This window comes from Vicugna pacos, chromosome 13 (genome assembly GCF_048564905.1).
Source record: "Vicugna pacos chromosome 13, VicPac4, whole genome shotgun sequence".
Lineage (NCBI taxonomy): Eukaryota > Metazoa > Chordata > Mammalia > Artiodactyla > Camelidae > Vicugna > Vicugna pacos.
This window is the reverse complement of record NC_132999.1, coordinates 32,484,660-32,506,969: the sequence shown is the minus strand read 5'-3', so window position 1 is coordinate 32,506,969 and position 22,310 is coordinate 32,484,660. Positions and strand designations below refer to the sequence as shown.

Genomic DNA, 22,310 nt, shown 5'->3' with positions numbered 1-22,310 from the left:
GTGTTAGCCACTATATATAAAAATAGATTAAAAACAGATTTCTGTATAGCCACAGGGAACTCTATTCAATATCTTACAATAACCTTTAGTGAAAAAGAATATGAAAATGAATATATGTATGTATTTGTATGACTGAAACATCATGCTGTACACCAGAAATTGACACATTATAAACTGACTATAAAAAGAAATTTCAAAAAAGAAAAAAGAGTGTTTTCAATGTCGGTGGGAATTGTCTGGGACAACCCTCTTTCTCATGCCAACCATATTACATATTCGCCAAACTCTGAGAGCCTCACTCCAGGTTATTTACTGCACTGGCCCCATTTGAGTCAAGAAATGGGATGTGGGTGGGAGAAGAGGAGAAATTGATTGAACATTTTCAATTAAAACAAGCTGTCTTTGAACAAAGATTTAGGATCCAGGCAAGGAGAAAGCAATAACTCTCTTGGCTGGAACCTTTTCCAATATATTGCAGAATTAAGGGAGAAAAAAAAATTGGGGTGAAAACTCCCAACTCTTCACCGCCAACAGAAACCTCAGAATGACCTATAAGTTGAACATGTCATCTTCCTCAGATGCTTTTGTGGCTCCCTGATGGGTTCCTCACAGAGGGCAGGAACGGAAAGCAGGTGGGATCAGGACCCTCAAATCAGAGCAGCAGTATGGTTTGGCCAGGGTTGTCTGAAACTCAGGCTGACTCTGTGACTTCAGCCCAGAGCTGTTTTATGGTAAAGGGTGGGTGTCAGTAGCTCCAGTACTTGGTGGGACCCTTCAGCAGGTAATGAGGGTTGGGACATTCTCATTCTTTCATTCATTCCCATGTATGTACTGCTACGAAGAGGGGCAGAGTTTGGGGTTAGAACAAGAAGAATAAGACAAACACAGTATACAGTCTAGAAGAGGAAACTCACATGTCCCAACTAACTCCTTTACCAAGCAGGTGGCTGTATTGTCATCTTCACAAAGACAATTATTTTTTTTGCTTAGCATACCCTTTGCACTGTGTAGTGTAGTTAGTATCGCTAATCCTACCATAACCCTGCGTGGTTAAAGCAGGAATCTACACATACTCCACAGGAGACTGAGAAATTTGCATAACTGACCTGGAGTCTTCTGGCTTAAAAGTGATGGAGGTGGCATGTGAACATGAGTGTCTTTTAACACCATGCATGTTTTCTCCCCTCTTGAGTATGATCTTCAAACACAAAATTCTGTGGACATGTGGGAGATTTAATTCCAAGTGGAAGAATAGTGAAAGGCTTCATGGAAGTGGGTGTATAGCAGAGATTTGAAGGACAAAGACAGATCTGAAAGGGGGAGAAAGAGAGATGAGCACTGGTAGATGTGGGGAGTGTGGCTGGGCCACATGACTGCAGGCCAGAAGCAAGACAGAGAAGGGCCAGGGCCCAGGGAGCTAAAATGTAGTGTGGAAGGTGGGGCTGCAGTGGTAGAAAGACAACAGATTAGCAAAGGCTTTGAATGCCAAGTTCAGGAGTTTAAACTTCTATTCTGTTGGCAGTAAAAGCCGGTGAGTATCTATAGTCATACCTATCTGTTTACTCAATGTGTATTTACTGATCATCTGGTATGGTCAAGTTATCTGGAAGGACAGGGACACACACACACACACACACAACAAAGGTGGGTCTTAAATCCAGAACACACACACACACACACACACACACACACACAACAAAGGTGGTTCTTAAATGCAGAAGCAGAAACAGTAACAAATAAAAAATCTAAATAAACACATAATTGCAATTTTAATACTGCTAAGAAGGAAATGCAGAGTCTGTAAAAAGGGCAGTGGGGGTGCCACTTTAGATGGGGGTGTGGGCAGGCCTTTGTGAGGAGAGGACGCGTGAAGAGTGGGCAGTGGGTACAGAAGCATCTATGAAGAAGGAAGGGCAGGTGGGAAGGGTCCTGGGTGGGAGAGGGGCTGGAGGAGGGCTGGTGCAGAGAAACAGGTGAGGGCTAGATCACGTGGCAGCTTATGCTGGGTCACCTTAAAGAGTCTGGATTTTCTAAGGGAATGGGAAGCTACTGAAGAATTTTAAGCAGGAAAATGAGATGGTATGATTTATCATTTTAAAAGGTCACTGCTATGCTAAAAAGAAGAAAGTACGAGTGGAAGCAAGCAGATCAGCTAGGGGACTACAGTCATGGCCCGGGGGAGAGGGGCCCGGGACCAGGATGGAGGCAGTAGAGGTGGGAAGATACGTTCTGAGGGGAGGAACTGGCAGGGCCCGCTGACAGGCTGGACGTGGGGCCTGGAAGGGAGAGGGGAATGAAGGGTGACTCCCGAGTACTCAGCCTTAGTAGCTGGGTTGGGTGGCGGGAGTGTTCCATGACCTGGAACGTGGAAGACTGAGGGAGGAACAGGCTGAGGGGAGAGACTAGGAGTTCAGCTCGAAGTTGTGATGCTGTGTGAGATGCTGGGCCCCCCAGTCCTGAATCAGAAATAGGAAAAGATCGAACAATGGAAATGGTTTCCGAGTCATCACTCTTTAGGGTCATTCATGCCACAAATTCTCGCTGACTGCCTGGTACCTTCCCTTCTTATTGTCCGCCCTCCTGCCCCTGGCTCTCAGTGCCCAAGGTCCCCAGGAGAATGGCAGTGACTGCAGGACCCTCTGTCCCCCTGTCTCAGAGCCTCAGATCTGTGCATTGAATGAGCCCATAAATGGGAATCAAGCGACCAACCTGGTTTCAGTCAGTAACATGCCACGTGACCCTGGCCATTTCCTTTCTCTGGGCTTCTCTGTGCGTAAATGTCTCTCAAGTTCTTTCCAGTATTCACGTGGTATGTTCAAGCAAAGGTCTCAACACCATAAGCTTATGAAAAATCTCATCCCTGTTCTTTCATTCATCAAATACTTATCGAGAACCTACTATGGGCCGTTATTTTAGGCACTTGGCACTGTGAACAAAACTGACAAAGATCCCTGTCTTCATGGAGCTTACATTTTAGCTACTGAGGACAAGCTGCAAATCTAGTACATTCATAAATTGAGATGCCAGAAAGTGACGAGGGCTGTGAAGATGAACCGGGTGAGGGGTGCAGGGGGCGGGCAGCAGATGGTAGCAGTAAGCAGAGTGGTCAGAGGAGGCCTCAAGGAAAGGGCGGGGCTTCAGTGGGCTTGGAGGAGGGGATGGAGCGGGGCTGCACCAAGGATGAGACCCTCCTCATCTGAAGCAGGCCCTCTGACCAGTCACCTCATAAAGGCTCCTGCGAAGTCCAGTCCAGTCCCGCTACTGGGGATAGCGGCCATCCTTGGGTATGAGTTCTCCCTGGTGGGAATCAGGAACACCTCCTTCTTGGCACTGAGTACTTTCCTGACTGAATGAAGGTCCCCCCCAACCTCCCAGAGCAGTGCCAGAGGAGACACGTCCCACACGTATCCTCCCACCTGGCCTGTGGCTTCCCTTCCCCAGCCTGCTCCTTCCTTCGTAGGCCCTCATCGCTGAAACCAGCTCCACACCTCTCACTCCCTGCAGCTCTTCCAGAGCCACCAGTGAGCTGCTGGGCCTGGCCTGGCCTGCCTGCGGGGAGCTAAGGTCCCGCCCCACACAGCAGACGCCATATTTCACTTCCTCTCTCCCCACAGTTGTCTGATTGCTATCCCCATTTTGCAGATGAGAAAGCAAAAGTGAGTTTTCCAAGGAGGCTCACCAAATACTGGCACAAAGAGGACTGAAGCCATTCATTCATTCATTCATTCATTTATATTCTGTAAGTGCCTTCTCCGTGCCATATACTATCCAGGAGCTAGGATACAAGGACAAGAAAAGCAAACACAGTCCCTGTCCTCATGAAGGTCTTTCCTTGCCATCATCCTGCCTCCAAATATGAACATTTAACTCCTGCCTGCTCCCTGCTGAGAAAGCCCTACCTAGAGTTCTTTCTCTGCTCACACTCCTACCCACGCCAGCAACAGAAGAGCATCATCAAAGGGGAATGATTCATTCTGCAGAGGAGTAGGCTGAGGAAGAGTGATTTCTCTTTGGTAGGGCTGACGGCATGGCTGGAATTTTTTTTTTAACCGCCGGACTTTTAAGAGGCATCTGTCCAGGAGCCCCCAGGTAAAGCAGAATAACAATGTGACAGGGATGGCTCTTTTGTTTCTGCCTTCTTCACCTGTCCTCCCATGGTAGTGATGGACACGTGCATAACCTCACAGATGACCCAGCTCTCTTAAGTGTGGTGTGGAGGCTGCAGGGGTAACTGCAGAGTCCCCTCCAACCACTGGCAAGTCCCGAGGCACCCCCGAGGTGAGGAGGCCCGAGAATGAGACAGACAGGGAGGCACAGCGGGAGGGAGGAAAAGATGAGAAAGAGACAAGCAGAGGCAGAGACCAAAAACGAGAGGGAGATGCAAACAGAGAGGAAGCTATATAAAGAGAATGGGTCAGGATGGAGCAGGAAGATCAGGAGAGAACGATCATCGGGGACCAAGAGAAATTCACACTTGGAAGCTGGAGAGAAAAGAGTGAGGGGCAGAGAGACAGAAACAAACAAAAGGAGAGAAACACAAGCATAAGAGGAGAGATGATAAATGAGATGCAGCAAGACTGAAGAATAGAGACAGAGAGAGAGGCAAAGACAGACAGAGAGAAGGAAGGGAGAGACAGACTGAAGGAAGGGAGGCCTCCTCTTTGATGTGTGAAACGTGAAAGGGTGGGTATTTTCTAAGAGGCTCACTTCAGAGAGGAGGCTAGAGATGAGTGTGCAGGGAGGGCGCCAAACCAGCAAAGAATGCTGGAAGTTGGGGCTCGCTGGGAGGCTCTGGATTAATTTCCTATGGCCGCTGTAACAAAGTGCCACACACTTGTGCATGGTTTAAAACAACAGAAATTTAGTCTCTTACAGTTCTGAAGGCTGGAAGCCTGAAATCCATTTCAGTAGGCCAAAGTCAAGGTGTTAACAGGGTCACAGTCCCTTCTGAGGCTCTAGAGGAGGAACCGTTTCTGGCCTCTGCTGGCTTCTGGTGGCTGCCGGCCTTCCTTGACTTGGGACCACATCACTCCAGTCTGCCTCTGCGGCCACATCTCCCTCTGCTTTCCTCTTATAAGGATGCATGTTCCTGCATTTCAGGTCCACCCAGATACTCCAGGATAATTGCCCCCTTCAAGACCCTCAACAGTGACATCTGCAGAGACCTCATATCTATATAAGGTAACGCTTACAGGTTCCAGGGATTAGTATCTGGACATCTTTGGGGGTGACGGCATGCTCCCTGAGTCCACCTGCGTAGCTAAGAGCTGAGGACGAGGATGCTGTGGAGTGTTGGGGGGTAGCGCAGGCCCCGTGCTGGGCGCTCAGCCCACACCGCACACCTGGCCGGCTCTGTCACTCAGAGATGCCCAGCACCCCCCACACAAGCAGCAAGTGGATTTACCAGGATTCTGACCCAAATATGTCTGCCTCTAGAGTCCTTTTTATTTGCATTATTTGCTGCCTCTCAAGGGCAGGAAACACCTGTACTGGACCAAGTGTTGCTTATTTTACCTCTTAAACATGTCACAAATCCGCCCCCTCCTCTCATCCCACCACTGTTCCTTTAGTTCAGACCCTTTTCTCTTCTCTGAACTATTGCTTCTTAGCCTCCTAATTGGTCTCCTTGCCTTCAGGGCCTCCCAGTTTCCTCTGAGAGTGACATTCTTATAATTGCCATCCTCGTCACTTCCTGACTTACACCCCGATGCCTGTTCCCTGTCACCTACGGGGTAAGATCTAAACTCGGAAACCGGGCATTCCTGGTGTTCCATAAGCTAGTCTAAGCCTTGTCCCCTGACACTGTCCCCTGACATATGTCTACTTAAACTGTGAGGTTTGGAATCCGAAAAGCATGGGTTTTAATCTTGGCTCCTACGCTTTTAACTGTGTGACTTTGGGCAACTGCTTATTACCTTTTTCTGAGCCTCCGTTGTCTGCTCTCCGAAGTGGGTGAAGCTAGCTACCTCACAGTACAGCTGTGTGGATTAGAAGTTATATACCCAGAGCACCCAGCACAATGCTGCCACGTGGTAGCTTTTAAAATTATCATTATTATTTATGAACTCATCATTTCCAACAAAGCATGAGCTCTTCAAGGACAAGGGTGTGTCATGTTCAAATTTGTTTTCAGAGTCATTTAACACGTTAGACCTATTAATGGTGGCAGGGAGAAAACAAACCAAAAAACAAGGTAAGGGAAGGAGAAAAAGAAGGACAGAGAGAGAGAGGGAGAGAGAGATGAAGAAACTATTTTTAAAATTCTGTGTTTCCTGGAAGCTCAGGGATAGGACCTTGCAGGTCCACCCATGCTGTGTGCCTGTTTCCTGTCTGTAAAGTTGGCTGGATCTCTGGTTCTAACACTCACTCCCTCTCTGCTCTCCCCTAGGAGAAGTATTTCCCTGGAGCAGGGATATCCTTTCTGGCCACTCAGATGAACACCAGCCTTATCAGGCAGGAGAGTGGTGCCTACCATTCTGCCAGGGTATTTAGAAGAGAAATCAGGTTAGAGGCTGGCTGGGTCAGAACAGATGGAGATCTGACCTGAGTCCATGTGTCTGAATCTGGATGGATGACCTTAGGGGATTTTTGGACTTAAAACATTAGGCAGAGGGGATGATGGTGGGGAAAGGCAGCCTTGAACAAAGGCAGAGGCATGATGTGCATGCGTGCTGAATCCTGGTGACCCCTTCAAAGTCTTTAAGACATTGAGCACAGCTGGAATATCTTCTACAAGATAAAGAAGGAAGCAGGAGAAACACACAAAGGCAAGTTATGAGCGCCTTGTGTAATGTAATGGGCATGAACTCGATGCTGCAGATAACGAGGAGCCGTGGCAGGTCTTAAGGGAGGGAGAATGTTAGATTTGGCTTTGGAACGATCACTCAAGGGGACCTGGGGAGGATGGTTTGGAAGGGATCAGGATTAAGGACAGGGAGGACATTCTGGTCCAGAGAGGTTGATGAGGGCCTGAGATGAGACACAACAGTGGAGTAAGGAGGGAGGAAAGAATTAGAAATATTTGTGAAGTAAAATTGTGGCTTGGGGGTTGAACGCAGGGTGCTGACAGAGATGGCTGGGCTAGGAAGTGTACCAGGGGTAGCATACCAGGTTCCTGTCTTGAAGAACCGGGTGGTAGTGTCCCCAGTGCTCCTGGCAGGGCATCTGAATGTAGCTCCTAGAAGCTGGGGAGCTATGTGCTCCCCAGAGAGGCTTTGATGGCACCCTTCTTAGCAGTAGCTTTACCTAATTTTATTTTGCTGCACAGTCATGGCAAGCAACTCCCATGATTTCCACGTGAAGCTCCACTGTACTGTCTAGCCTTTGTCATTCCCTTGTGCCTCCTCCTCTTTGGGGGACATCTTGGTTTCATGTTGGGCAAAGCGGAAGTGATCCCACTCACAGGCTGGTAACAAGCTGGGCTCAAACTTCCCATAACACTAACTCATCTATCCAGCCTTTAGGAGAGAGTGTATTTTCCCTGGAGCTTTTCTTTTCCAGCCTCGCTCTCCCACACCTCTGTGGGGCCAGCTGGCCTGTCTGTCTGCCTGTCTGCCTCCCTCCCTCCCACAGCACTGCTGAGAATCTGCTCAGTGTCGATATAAAACATGTCTGTTCCACATCTCATCCAGGCCAGCTCTATTTCAGTAAAAATAGGACAATGAGTCATCCTCTATCCCATGCTCTCACGTATCCCTTGGGCAACAGGATTTCTTAAACCAGTTTATGTGTCACTTCGAGCTCCCTCCATGGTGCACGTCTGCCTGAAAGGCTGCCCAGACCCCCTGCCTCGTTGGCTCTAGGTGACTCCTACTCATTCCTCAGCCCTCAGCTCAACTGCCGCTCCCTCAAGACAGCCTTCCCTGACCTCCTGGCCATGTCAGCGCTGCCATCATATACCCCCCAGGCACCCCTTCATGGTCCGCTCCTGTCGGTACCTTTCCCAGTGATGCCTATCTGTCTCCTCTGCTAGACTACCAAGTTCTAGGATTGCAAAGACTGTCTGCTTCGTTCGCCATAATTTCCCTGGTGCCTAGCAGAGTGTATGACACATTAAGTGTTCAATTCATATGTTGCTGCAAATGGTAGGAATCTGAAGGGGAATCTGGCTCCTCCTTTTTTTCCTGAGCCAAGGTTGTCTCAGGACCTTGCTGGGAGGAGAGATGGAGGCCACTTCCTAGTGACTGTTGGAGAATGTGGTTGTGAGGGAGAAATACTGAGCTGCGGGCGGCTGAGAGGAAACATCACAAACTGCAAAAGGTAAAGTGGCCCTGTTCTCCCTCTGTCACCCTAGGGAAGGGAGACAAGTCCAGAGGCATGGACCCTGGAAGAGGGACTGTCTGATGAAGAGAAGAAAGAGGCCTTCAATATCACCAACCTATAGCCTGGATGCAGAGATAAAGAGGTTTTCTGGAGGAAACCATGACCCACTCGTCCTCTGCAGGGGATCCAGGTTCATTTGACAGCTAGTCGGTTACAGCTGGAGGGTGAAGCCAGTTGAGTACCACTGGGCCTCCAAGGACCCCAGCTCCTCTTGAACCATCAGCTCAGAACAGTGCCCCACCCAGGCGGAGCGAGGAACCTTGGGCCTGTGCCTGGAGGGGACAAAAATGAGCATGGCCTGGCACCCACCACACTGTACCCCCCACACCCCTAATCCCCACGGCTCTTCACCTTTCTCTCCCCTGTTAGACTGTGAGCTCCTGGAAGGCAGAGCCCACATCCTCTCCATCCCTGTTTCCCCACAGCCTCATACAGCTCCACCAATGTTTGTGGGAAGAAGTAAATGAATGACTAAATACACCTTAGACAAGTGGTTCACCCCCTAATCCTCTACTTCCTTATCTGTAAAGTAGAAATGACAACAGCTACTAACTAGAGTATAGTGAAGATTGAATGACATCATGAATGTGAGAGCCCCCAATATGGACCTAGCAAAGCAGATGCTCAAAAATCCTTTCTTCTCAGGGGGAAGAGTTCAGTGCAGTGGTAGAGCATGTGCTTGGCATGCACCAGGTCCTGGGTTCAATCCCCAGTACTGCCATTAAAATATAAATAAATAAAAACCTAATTACCCCCACCCAGTTTAAAAAAAATTCATCTGTATCCCCACTTTAAAAAAACGGCATTCTCTCTTTTGCCTTTAACCACACCTCCTGACTTAAGTACTCCCTGAACTTCACATTTTCTAGGCTGAACTTGATAGGCCACCAGTGATTGAAGAATCATAAAATATCTGAGCGGGAGGGTACCAGTGGTGGACATCTGCCTTGTTTGGTTTCCCACTCTTAATCTAGTTCCCTATCACAACACCCATTTTCCCCCATTGAACCCCAAGTCTCAGTCCCTGTGGCTCAGGAGGGGTTGACTGCACCCGGATGCTCAGTGCGGATAGAGTCAACCTTTTCCTGGCAAGCAGAGCACTGAATTCCTTTCGCCACAGTGATTAGTCAGCTATGGCACATGCCCAATGAGATGCAGTTCTGGGACTTGTGAGAGAGGGAATCGCCCTTAGCGCTGAGGGGATGGAACATCCACCAGGAGCTGCTGGCCGCCATTTTGCTTCTGTCAGGAGAGAGTCTGTAGGATAACGGAACCAACGCTCAGGAAGCAGCTTGACACCAAGCCCTGATGACACCATCTGAGTCTTTTGATCCAGGCATGCCTAAAACCAGTATTCCTTTGGACTTTAAAGTTTTGTGAGCTAATGAATCCCCCTTTTTACCTAAGTCAGTTGAATCGGGTTTTCTGTCACTTGCAACCAAAGGAATTCTGACTAATACAAGACCTTGGAGTTTACCTCATTAAACCTCTTAATCTTACAGACAAGGAACAGATTTGCAAAATCACATAGACAGATTTTTACACAATCAATCTTGCAAATAAATATATTGCCTCACTTGCTTTTATCTTTACTGCTGACCAGAACAGGGATATGTTGCCCTTCTGCCTGGATAGGGTCATACAACACTGATTTTGGTCAAAGAATGCCTAATCTTTCTCCAACAGAGAATTTCTTAATTCAGGTCCTCAGGAACCAGTTTTATTTTGCATCACAATGTTTTTCTCCTCCAAGTGGAACTGCTGATGACCGTCCTTTTTCTTCCACACAGTGTAATCAGCAGCAATTAATTCTAATCACAAGGAGACAGCAAGAATGAACAGAGCACTAATTGGACGGAAGTAATCAGAATCTCCCCTAGTCCACAGTGGGAACCTATATGCAGGCAGATATGAGCGGGCACATGCACGCTCACACATGTGCGCTCCTCCCAACCCCCAGTCAGCCGGGGCACAGAGAGAGGCTACGGAGTGAGCATGCTGTCTGATGAGCACACTGTGGTATAAACCAATCAAGGACCTTGGAGCCACAAAGATCCCACCACTAACCAGTCACTTCAACTTGGCCTCCTCATTTGTAAAACGGGGATGCACAGACATACTTCAAAGTGGCTTAGAAGATTAAATAAGAATATTGTACGCCAAGCAGTTTTCACTGGTGTGTGGCAGGTGCTCAGGGAGTGCTAGTTTGCTTTCCTTCCACATCAGACACCTTTTATAGCTGGCAGACAGTAAAGGCCTAACGTGATCTGAAATTTTAGATTCTTAAATGTTCTTGATCCATCTAAACCTCCAGGCTCTCCCTTTAATCTTGTGCCACCGTCCTCCCCCAGTGTACCCCACCACCACACACACACACACACACACACACACACACACACACACACACACTCTCTCTCTCTCTCTCTCTCTCTCTCTCTCTCCAGCCTTTCCTCTCTGGCAGTGTGAATTCTGGGAGCAGCTTGGTACCCCTGTTGCCTCTCATAGACCCGGCACACAACAAAGAGTAGACACATGTTAAATAATTATTGACAGAGCCTGTCCCCTTGTTCATGTTTGCTCTCCACCTTAGTCTCTGTCCAGGTCATCTGTCAAGGCATAGCCTAGACCCACCACATCCTTCATGAAATTTCTGAACCATGTTCTTGGAGCACTCTTTTCCCCTCTGACCTTCATTCCATCTCATAATACCTGTAGCTTTCTGCCTGTGGTATAAGATGCATGTGGGTGATAAAAGATATACATGGGTGTCTCTTCTTCCCTGTTTCCTCAAGTTCCTTCAATCCTCATTCAGTCACCTCCTTGTGCCGGAGTATGCTGGGCAACACAGATGCGAGAGACACCTGACGGGGTCTGTGTCTCGAGATGCTCAAGTTCAGACTAGGCTTTGAGCACAGCCACGGTATCTGACTCATCTTCCTATACCCCAGGCCTTGGGCCATGGTACGTGGTCCTTAAGTATTTGATAATGGCCTTGGGTTACCCAGGAGAGTCCCCCTGGACTGGGACATCAGTGGGTCTTGTGAGGTCACCCAAGGCTAGTGAGCTTCTTGAGGTTGGTCACAGAGGTCCCTGGGCTTTCTGAGGGAAAGGATTTGGTATTACAGGGAGGTCTGGGGGTAATCAGCCCTGCCCCTAGATGATGCATTCAAATCCAAAACCCCTGAATCAGCTGAGACTTGGTACCCAGGGATCCAGGGTTTAGTAATATACCTGCCAAGACTCTGGCCTGAGGTAAGGCCTACCTTTGTCACTAGGTGTCACAGTGATGTTGCACAAGTCATGCACCCATTCTGGGTCTACCTCGATTTTATTCAACCAACAGTTATGAACACCTACTATGTCCCTGACACTGTGCCCAGTCCTGGAGATAACGGAGATAAGTCAGGTATGACTAGTTCCCTTCGAGGGCTCATAGTTCCGCGGGCATTATGAAAAGGAACTTCACAGAGAGATGCTGTAACATATTTATACTGTATAGTTCTTCGTTTTCAAAGCCTAAAGAAGGCTCCTCGTTGCCTTCAGGATAAATCTCCAACCTCCTTTACCTAGAACAAGGACCTTTTATAATCTGACCCCTGCCTGCCTATCCAGCTTCTCCCCCACACCCACCCTGTGCCCTAGCCATACTCTAATGTTAGTCATTCATAGTGTTCCATTATTGCTCATGTTTTTGAACCCATGATGTCCTTCCAGAATTCTCTACCTGCTAAATTTCTGATGAGTCTTCAATATGAAGTATAAGTAACAAAATAGAGGTATGTACAGAAGAAGCATCATGTTTGTAAACTGAGAATAGTTCTAAATATCACGGTATTAAGCAAGCTTGCTTGCTTGCTTGCTTCCTTCCTTCCCTCCCTTCTTCCTTCCTTCCCTTCCTTCCCCTGCCCTCCCCTTTGCTTCCCTTCCTTCCTTTCCTCCTCTTTCTTTCCTTCTTCTTCTATTAAAAGGGCACATTAGATTAGATTAGCTCTACCAACACTTTTGAAACTGAGAAGGACCCTGTGGGCCCTCCCAGATACAAAAGCACCTTCATATCCCCTGTTTCTCATTTGTAGAACAAGGCTTTAGTCTCCTAGGCCTTCCCTAGAGTTCCAAAGAGCAGACTCAAGCAGTTACTAATTAGGGAAGTCAGGAAAAACAGAGACAAAGTGAAAGCAGTCAAGCAAGAAAAATAATGCTAGCTTAGACAGTAATAGTTCAGTGATAGAACAGAGTCCTAGTTCCCCCTCAAGGAATGTGTGTAACAGTCTGACACATATCTTTGAGTTGTTCTGCTGGAATTAAGACCCCACCCAGGTGGAGGATGGTGACTACATGCTGATCACAAGCACATAGACTGGTTAGAACCACAAGGTTGATAATTAAGATTCCCGAAACATCACCCTGTTACCACACCACCAGCTACTCAGAAGGAAGTCCATGAGCTGATCACGAACCCTGCAACCCTCACCCCAAATGTTGCCTTAAAAACCCTTCCCTGAAAGCCACTGGGGAGTTCAGGTCTTTTGCTGCCTGTCCGCCTTGCTTGGCACCTGCAATAAACGCTACTTTCCTTTACCACACCCGGTGTCCGTAGATTGGTTTTGCTGCACACGAGCAAGCAGACCCAAGTTTGGTTTGGTAGGGCTTTTAAGACACATTAATCATTCATTAATCTTTGTACTGGGTCTTTGCAAATCATGATCAATCTGTCTGAACTCTGCCTCTCCTTACAGTGTTTGAAAACATCCCCAAACCAATTAACCAGACTGCAAGCTGTGGGTTTGGCTTCCTGAAGAAAGTTCTTTCCAATGGTGAGTGAGATGTCAAGTTTCCTCCACCACACCGAACCTTCCCCTTCCTAGATTCTTGTTCCTGCCCTGGATTATAGTTTTCTCGCTTAAAAATGCTCTAAGAGATCACTTAGGCCTCTTATTTCAGAGCAGTGAGGTGCTCATCGTGGCTCTGGGCTTTCGGGCCCTTGGGGAATGTCTTTCTCTCTTCTCATTCTTGCTTATCCTTTAGGTGAATGCTTATCACCCTTGCAGACCCCACTCAAAATCAGTCCTATTTAGCAAGTCTCCCCAGATCCCTCAAGGATGAATCAGTTGCTTAGTTGTTCTGTTCTCTGTGTGCCCACGGAATTCTGTACCTTTCTTTTCCTTAGCTCTAAGCACACTGTTTTATCATCTAAGCCAGATCAAGAGTCAGGTTAGTCAGGCAGGGTACCAGGTACCATCTGTGATGGGATGAAAATATAGCTAGTTAGAGAAACTTATATTTACCAGAACTGTTTACTAATATGTGATTGGAGGGAGATCTGAGGCCCAGAGAGGTGAAGTAACTTCTGTGCAAATCAAGCTTGTAAGTGGTTGAACTGGGATTTGAATCTGACTCCCAAATCAGTGCTCATGCTGGGTGTTCGCTTGATCATACGTGTTAGATGCTGAGTACCAGGCATTGTGTTAGGCGCTGGGATGTAAAACTTGATCATGGCCGCCCTGGCTCACAGCAGGTAATGGTGGAGCGGAGCCAAACCCCTCATGAGGCTCTCCTGTCCCCTGTGTGATTTCCCCACTAGGAAGCTCCATAGCCAGCTTCCCAGCATCTCCCTCTCCCCAGGAAATGGCAAAACACTTCCTCAGAACAACCCCTTCCCCTGCCCCAAAATCTTTGGCTGTGCCCGCTGTGGAAACCCAGCCAAGGCTGCTGCCAAGTTCATTAATAATTTTGGCTTTCTGGAGGAAGGAGTTGGATTGCTTTGCTCTGCAAATATCAAAACATCCAATTAACACAGCTAATTAGCATCACTAGCAGCAGTCAAAAGAATGGCAATTTAGATGCAGGATTTCAAAGCTTTCCTAGTTGTAGGCCAAGGCAACCCATCTCTTGCTAATGACAAGAGTTCCTCGCTTAGGCAATTCTATAGCAGCCATCAATTAGCCCAGCCACCGGGCAGACTGGCTGCATCCCCGAGTCCTTTGTCTAATCAGAACTGGAGAGACAGAAAAGAGACAGAATAAGGGATGGAGCGAGGAGGGAGGAAGGGGGGAAGTGAGAGGGAGAGAGGGAGAGATACAGAGAGAAATAACACACAAAGACGTAGAAAGTCTCAGAGAGTGAAAGAGAGAGAAACATGAAAGGTGACTTACAGAGAGATAAACAGATAGCAATCATATAGGTACAGAAAAAGTAAAGAAAGAAATGTCCTAAATATAGAAAAGATGACAGAAAGTGTCTGGCCACCGGGAGCTTTGGGAAGACAGCAGGTCACCAGGAAGCCTAGTGTCCTGACCTGTGAACAAGGCTTAGCTGTGAGAGTTCAGATTACAGTCTGGCCAAGTTTGGCTGCTGTGGTGAGACCCAGGAGAGGGCAGTTGAGGATCCCAGAACCAGAGGTTTTTTTCTTCCCTTCTCACACTGAGCATCAGCCTTCCTATGGGTCTGGGTTTCTCCTTAGAAGGTCAGATGTGAGGCCAGTGCTCCTCCATTCGTGTATGTTCTTCTGTGAACTCAGTGGGCCCAACAGCCAGGCCCCCGATCAGCCAGGGGTGCTGCCGTCTCCCTCCAGGAGAGGGGCCAGTGCATCTCTTACTGAGTCCCCCTCAGAAACAGCTTCCGTGTCTTCCTCCTCGCCCCGGCGCTGCCCCTGCCCCTGCCCCGGGTCAGGCCTCAGGGTTGCGTCTCTAGCTTACCGTGACAGCTCTGGCCTCTCCTTGCTGCTGTCCAATCCATTCTTATCACTGTTGCCAGAGTGACTTTTCTAAGATGCGGAGATGACTATGTCCCTCTCTGACTTAAACCCCTTTCTAATGGGTTCCATACTTCCTCTAGCTCAAGTCCAAGCCCATCCAACACAGTATTCAAGGCCTCCCTCTGGGCTCTAGTCCCTGCCGTCTTCTCTGCAGCCCTCTCTTGGCCTGTCTCTCCCACTCCCACCCTACACTCACACTCCAGCCACACCAGAGGACATGCTCCTCCTCCTCCAGTCTGGTCCCCACAACGCCTAACTGATCCCAGCTCTTACTCTGTGCCTTTCTATGTCTGTGCCTTTGCTTATACACATCCCCTGCCTATTAACTTGTTCTTTTTACAGCCTCATCTCTTATCCATCAGGTACGCAAGGGTCACAGACTCAAATATCTTCAGAGCATGGGCCAATCATGTAAATATGTGCAGTGACAGGCGTGAAACACTAGGAGGAGTAGTGGCAGCAAATTGGACAGTGAACGCCGTGCTCCGAGACCCTCAAACTCAACCAACATCAAACCAACCGTTGACCAACACACCAGCCAGCAAACATTCTCCTGGCCAAACCCACCATCTGCAGGAAGGAGTCAGCTATGGGCCACCACTTGGTGACGCTCCATCTGTAACTTAGACACAGAGCTTAGCTTGGCTCACAAGGTCCCCCATGCTCAGACTCTATTTCCATCTCTTCATGTCTCCTGGCATCTGGTGCCCCTGTGCAGGGGCATTTTCACACCCTCCGCAGTCTCCTCTCCTTTGGGTCCTGCCAGGGTATTAACTGTGTGTAAATAGCTGCAAAAAAACACTAACATTTACAGCCACTAGGCCAATCCCATCATATGCTTGGCCCAGGCAAGATGTTATTCATCAGCATTTTAATGAAGCCTAATTACAGCAGATGATGCCTCCCACCAGGTAAGACAATGGTTACAGATGGGAGCAAACCAGGGAATGGCTGCCCTCTCCTGGACCATGCTCCACTGTAGCACCAGAGGGTTAATTCTGGAAGGACTGGATGGCTGTAGGGATGGGAGTCCAGCAGAGGGCCCTGCTCACAGTAAGAAATGACCTCTCTCCCTAGTGCCCACAAAAACACAGTCCAGTGAGTGGAGCTGGGCTTCTAGCTGGGGATTGATTCCAGCCAAGGATCACCATCTCTTCTGAGGTCTCCCCCAGCTGACGTTCTGTCTTTCCAGGTACAACTGGTGACTCTCTATTTCCAGCATTTACCCCTGAGCCAGGCCTCAGTAATAGGTTTTGTTTTTTCTCTTTGCCCCTCCATGGACTCCTCTTTTCTCTCGACAACACTCAGGCACCAGGAGGCCTCCTAGCCCCGCCCTCTACTGCAGTCCAGTGGATAAGAGCGCAGGCTGTGGAGTTGGACAGGGCTGGTCCGCACTCTGACACCCACCTCTACCAGCCATGACCTTGGGAATGTTACTTTCTCTCTGACCTTCAATGTTCTCATAAGTCAAATGAGAATAACCATCTCTGCCCTGTCTTCTTCTCATGGTTCTTTTGAGCTAAAATTATGGAAAATTCCTAGGGCAGTGGCTGCCACTTAGCCAAGTCCCTTCCCTAATTCTGAAACATCACTGAGAAGTCAGTTGGCAGCAGAAATTCCTGGCCCGTGCTGGTGGTTTCTTTCTTGATTGTAGAATGAAGTATGGATTTCACAGTGCTCTCAAATCATACCAAGAGGAAGTGCTCACTGGTCTAGGGTAAACTGACCTGACTCCCCTTCTCTCTCCTCCTATATACACCATCCGCTCTTCTGGTTAATACAGTAAATTCCTCATGCCACTCTCTTGCTCAAGAACCTTCTCTGGTTCCCTGTTGCCTATAAGTTAAAATATCAAATTAGTACTATGGCATTCAAGGATTTCTATGATCTGGTCCCCAAGGACTTTCCAACTTTAGTTCCAAAGTCTCACCATGTATGCACTTGCCGGTTAAGACAGGACAATTTCTATATGCTCAGTTCTACCACTCAGCCTTTACTCAGGATGAGCTGCTCTCCAGAGTGCCTTCCCTGCTTCACTGCTAGACTGTAAATTCCTTCATTAGACTGTGAGGGTGGATGTGATTTTTGTTTTGTTTTGAATCTCAGTATCAACAGAGCTAGACACAATGAAGGCCCTCAATAACCATTTGCTAAAGTGAACTAACAATCAACGCGATGCCCAGGTAAACATTCAAACATTTTTCTGGATGTTTCTGTGAGGACTTTCTGAATGAGATTATCATTTAAATTGGTGAACTCTGAGTAAAGCAGATTACCCTCCATAATGTTGGTAGGCCTCATCCGATCAGTTGAAGGACCGAATGACGCAAAGGACTGACCTCCCTGAGTAAGGAGGGATTCTGCAACCCACAGCCTTTGGACCTGAATTGCAACATTGGCTCTTCCTGAGTCTTTTGGATTTGCCAGCCTGCATAATCACATAAGCCACTTCCTTAAAGTAAATCCCTTTCTATATACACACACATCCTACTGGTTCTGTTTCTCTGGAGAATCCTGACTTATACAATCACTTACTGGCAGTGAACTTCTGTCAAGTTATTTTACCAGGCTGAGCCTTTCTTTTCAAAGCTGGAAAATGAGAATAATTGTTCCTTCTTCGCAGGGTTGTTGTGATGATTTACTGAGACCCAGTCTGTGTATGTGAGAGGCTTGTCAATTGTGAATGACTGCACCTCGCTAAACCTTATCATCAAGGTGCATCCCCTCTAGGAAGGCGTTCCCCGCTGCTCCAGCCCTCTTTACTCTCAGGCACTCCTGAGCTCCAAAAGCAGTCTGCGTCCACACTACACTGTCTCTGTCCTTTCTTTTAGCATCTAAGCATGTGTGATGCCTGCACTGGATGGGAGAAAGAGGGGGTGGGGGCAGGGGGCCCAGTAGAGACACCCAGTACAGACCAGCCTCGTGGCAGCTCGCAAAGCTAGAGCAGAGGCTGCTGTGAAGGATTCAGACACAGTGCTGCAGCAGGCTGGGTCCTGAATTTAAATGCAGCCCATTGCTCTTTGTCTCGACAGGGTAATAAAAAAAAACCCTCAGACAATGTGTTATGGATGCAAAGGTGCAACACTGGCTCTCTGCTCTCTGCCCACATCCGAACGAAGGGAGACATGTCTGGGGCCTGAAAGAGACAGACCTTGAGGGGAAGGACACAGGTCAAAGCAGATAGTGTGACCTCGGCAGGGCAGGGAGGGCCTGGACCCCTGAAGGTCAACCTGTGCTTCCCAATCTTTCATGCTGCGATTCACAGAGAAAGTGATGGTATTTGTTTGCACAGTGAAGGAAGAAGTGAGGGGCTGCCTTTTGCTGGAGCTTACTGGCCCCAGAGGCTGGGCTGATCCAAGCCTTGTGAGGCTGCGTGCGGGCTGAGGTATCTGCACCTTGGTGGGGATCTCTGTGATACACCTTCCCTGATGGCTAGGTGCACAGAAGATGCTGTGGTCCTCACAGGCCAGCCTGATGGAGAGCTCTGCTGGGAAGTCTATTTGGCCCCCTAGCTCCAGTGGGTCTTGGAATTGCTGTCTCTCTCCATGGACTGAGGATCCTGCAAATCTGATCACGTGATCCCTTGCTCAGAATGACTAGCACTTACACGCCTGAGTAGAGCACATAAAACAAGAACCCCACCCCTCTGCTCAGCCCTCTCTCTAAGCATTCCTTCCTGTAATAATTCTGTTTTTGTAAACAACATCCATTTCCACATTCTCTCTTCCCCGAGTCTGCAGGTGTCTGGTTTGACTGATGTAGGATAAACCCGGCCAGAAGTAGGGCTCTACGCTGGCTTGGCTGCAGGCTGCCGGAGGGTCCCCAGTGTTCGTTCTGAGGCTGCATTGAAGTGGCAGTCGCTCCCTGTGACGCGCTCTTCTCCCAGCGGATCACTGGACTAGCCGGTGCCGGGCCAGACTGCGCGGGCACACTGGAGACCTGCACCTGGGTCAGTCCTGTTTGCCTCCCATCCACCGAAGGTGGGCACTAAGATATGCCCAACACCAGTGGGGCAAGGAAGGGGACTCCGCTCACACTGGCACTTGAAGCTGTAGACATTCCCAGCTCTTGAACACAACATGTGGTGTCTCTAGGCCTGGGCCTAGAATAGCCATTGATTGTAATGTCTTCATGTCAACTTCTCCATCAGATTGTACTCTTGGAATACAGGGACCTCTCCTGACCCATTTCTGTGTCCCCAGCCACCCAGTATGGGGCCTGACACACAAGGAGTGTTCAGAACCTCCTCGCTAAACAAATCAGTGAAAAATTGAACAAATGCATGGCCGCTGCCTAGGCACTTTTGGTTTCTGTGTCTTCACCTGCCCATCTACCTGGACCCAGAAGTCTGTGTGTATGCCTTGACCCTGGGCCCACCGGGGTACAGCTCCAAATCCTGCATCTAGGTTCCAGTAGATCTAAGATACAATGAGTAGGCTCCAAGTCCCCGGATCCATCATCCGAACTTATGGCTGTAATCTGAGTTCACAGAATGTCTGAACAGGAAAGGACATTAGACACTCCTTGTCAGCTGCCCCCTTGAGGGAAGATGCAATATCTTATTCATCTTTGATCTCCAGTGCCCAACACAGGACCTGGTACAAAGTGGCTGCTTCATAAAGATTTGATTTTGCATGAATCCCTCTAATGCTTTTATAAATAAGAAAATGAAATGCTTTTAAAAATAAGATAAAATGAAGTCCCTGAGTCACACAGTATATTTTGGTAGTCTGGATTCCAGCCTGGCTCCCCTAACTTCCAGGAGGCCAGGACCCAGTGGACTTTTTCTAAGGCCTTATTTCTTGACACAGAGCTAAGGTTATATGAAGTAGGATGTTCATTACTTTTTTCAAATCTGTCCTAGATCATTGATGGATCCAACATGGATGAGCTCATGTTGCTTTAAAGCCACGAAGGCAAAAGGCAACTGAGGTGGCAGCAGCACAGCAGGCTTTGAAAGCTGACAGACCTTGGGCGAGTCCCTTACGCGCCCTGAGCATCCATCTCCTCCCCGACCTCCTGCTTCAAATGGGGCTCATAATGCCTGTCCTTCAGGGTTGCAGTAAAGACCCATGCTAATGTGTGCCATTTGCCTGGAACATCTTCATCTTAGATGGCCGGTCACTTACAGTGACGTTGTATTTTCAGACTGTGCTTCAAAGCTGGCCTGCAGCACTAGCCATCCCCTTCGGAGCCTGCGTGCCCTTACAGAGACGCCCGACGCCCTGCCATCCTGCTATTTTAATATTCGCAGTGCCACTGCTCACTGTGGAACAGCCACCGACCATAAAGTCTGACATTTTGAAGATGAAAGCGCTTTGAATTAGTCATGCACATGTGAAGTCATTGTTCCTGCTTGCCCTGCTCAGGAATCTGAAAACGACTTTCAGCAGAGCCCAGTAACTTTCCTTCAACAGTCACCTTCTGGTGAGGAGCCACGGAGGGGTGCAGGCCAAGTGAACACCCTCAGTCACTCAGCGCAAAAGCAGAGCAGGGGAGAGATGGTGTGAATCAGCGTATTTGCAGAGGGGGGTCTGCTGCTTCCCCAAGAGCAATGGGGGCTGGAGGGCTGGGGCAGGGTGGGACAAGGCAGGGAAACCCACAGTCGTCTGGATGCGAGCACAGGAGCAGAGCCAGGGCTGAGGGACTACACGGCTCTGGGTTCAGAGCCCGCCTCTGCCCCATACAGGCTGTGTGACCTCAGGTAAGTTCACACCTTGGGCCAACATCTTCTCCGTGCAAGTCAGAAACAGTGACTCTTTCTCATAAGGCTGCTGTGGGAATTAACTAAGCTAACAAGGCACTTAGCACAGTGCCTGGCACACGGCAGGCACTCAGTAAATATTTCCCTTCTCTCAAGAGCTTCCCAACTGCCCACAACGCAGATAGCTTCTCATGGGAGGCACCCTCATGACACCGGTGCTGGCATATGCTGAAGGAGGTCTTAAGTGGCCAGAGGTCACTCCTCCCAACCCGGTCCCTGGGTAGGAGGTTTTCTTAAGAGCTCAAGGCTGGAAAAGGCTTTGTGCTGTTTCACAGTGGCCTGTGCTTTTGTTGTAATCAGCACGAACTGGAAATTAAAATAACTGGCCCACGGACACATGCACCAGAACGTCATGAGGGGCCTCAGGAGATGCCCTTCCTCCCTCACAACTCCCCCCCGGGACACACTGGGAGGAGAGACTCCCCTACCACCCTGCCACCTTCTGGTTGTCCCTTGGCTCAGCTCACAGGTCTGGATCTCACACTCTGTCAAAAATCCACTCTGCCCACTCGGGGAGGCAGAAAAGAGAGACTGTGATCCCTGAAAGACAGTTCTTTCAAGGTGAAGGTCAAGTCCCCACTTTTCTGAAGAGCTTAGTAAACGGTATTTGGATCTGAATTTGAACTGAGTTATGAGGAGAGGAAAGAAGAGGGAGGGAGGGAGAGGGGAGGACTAAAGAAGAAAGGAGAGGAAGGAGGGGACCAGCGAAGCGGGGCTGCAAGGAGACAGGAAGGGAAGGGAGCGCTGAGGCCTCCCGTGGGTGCCCACCACCTGCAGGGCCGCTGCCTCCCGCTGCCTCCTTTAATCCCACCATCAGTTAAGGAGTCCGAGCTCTGAGTTCCCGCTCAAGATAGTGTAAATGGAGAACACCGGAACCCAGTGCAGATTTAGGGGCAAAGCATTTCCTCTGTTTATCTTAAGAGAGGAAGGGAACTAAGGAGGAAGGAGATAGAAAGGAAAAGTGGAGGAGAGGGCAGGAGATGGGAGGGTGGGGGAGAGAACGCAGGAGGAGGTGAGGGAGGGCACAGTAGACACACGGGTGAGCGTGTGTGAGTGTAGGTGTGCGCATGAGAGAGGGAGTCAGGCAGACCAGCACACACAGAGAAGTGGGGAAAGGAGGATGGGAGAGACGGAAGAGGGAAGAAATAGGCGGGAGGAGGGATGACCTTGTGGGAAAGAAATCTGGGAAAGGTGATTGGATGTGGCCCTCCCTCCATCACCCACCCCCCTGCAAGGTGGCTCAGGCCCCCCAGAGCTCAGACCCCAGCCCAGACAAAGGACTTGGCCGCCTCCTAACCCTCTGTGGAGATGAAGATAGATGCTTAAAGGCAGCCATGCACCCTGGGGGCCAGGAGAGGGCACTTCAACCTCAGACAACAGCCACGGAGTAGGAGCTGGTGGTCCCCGCAAGGCAGGCGGCAAGAGACTGAAAGGGGGAGGGGAGGGGAGGGGAGGCCAGGCTCTTGCTCA

At 49.1% G+C, this 22,310-nt stretch overlaps 1 protein-coding gene and 2 long non-coding RNA genes across 4 annotated transcripts in view; 2 read left to right on the top strand and 1 right to left on the bottom strand.

Annotated features, from left to right (window-relative positions):
* LOC116283086 (uncharacterized) overlaps window positions 1-10,675 on the top strand; it is a 43,892-nt gene extending 33,217 nt beyond the window's left edge. For both annotated transcript variants that reach the window (XR_012079123.1, XR_004192608.2), the window contains 2 exons: window positions 5,101-5,181; window positions 8,294-10,675. This is a non-coding gene — a long non-coding RNA (uncharacterized lncRNA). The remainder of the gene's footprint in view (window positions 1-5,100; window positions 5,182-8,293) is intronic.
* LOC102529815 (AGBL carboxypeptidase 4) overlaps window positions 1-22,310 on the bottom strand; it is a 121,208-nt gene that overhangs the window by 10,871 nt on the left and 88,027 nt on the right.
* Window positions 12,068-17,222, top strand: LOC140700651 (uncharacterized). Its single transcript, XR_012079125.1, has 3 exons — window positions 12,068-12,098; window positions 13,059-13,136; window positions 17,183-17,222. It is a non-coding gene; the product is annotated as an uncharacterized lncRNA (long non-coding RNA).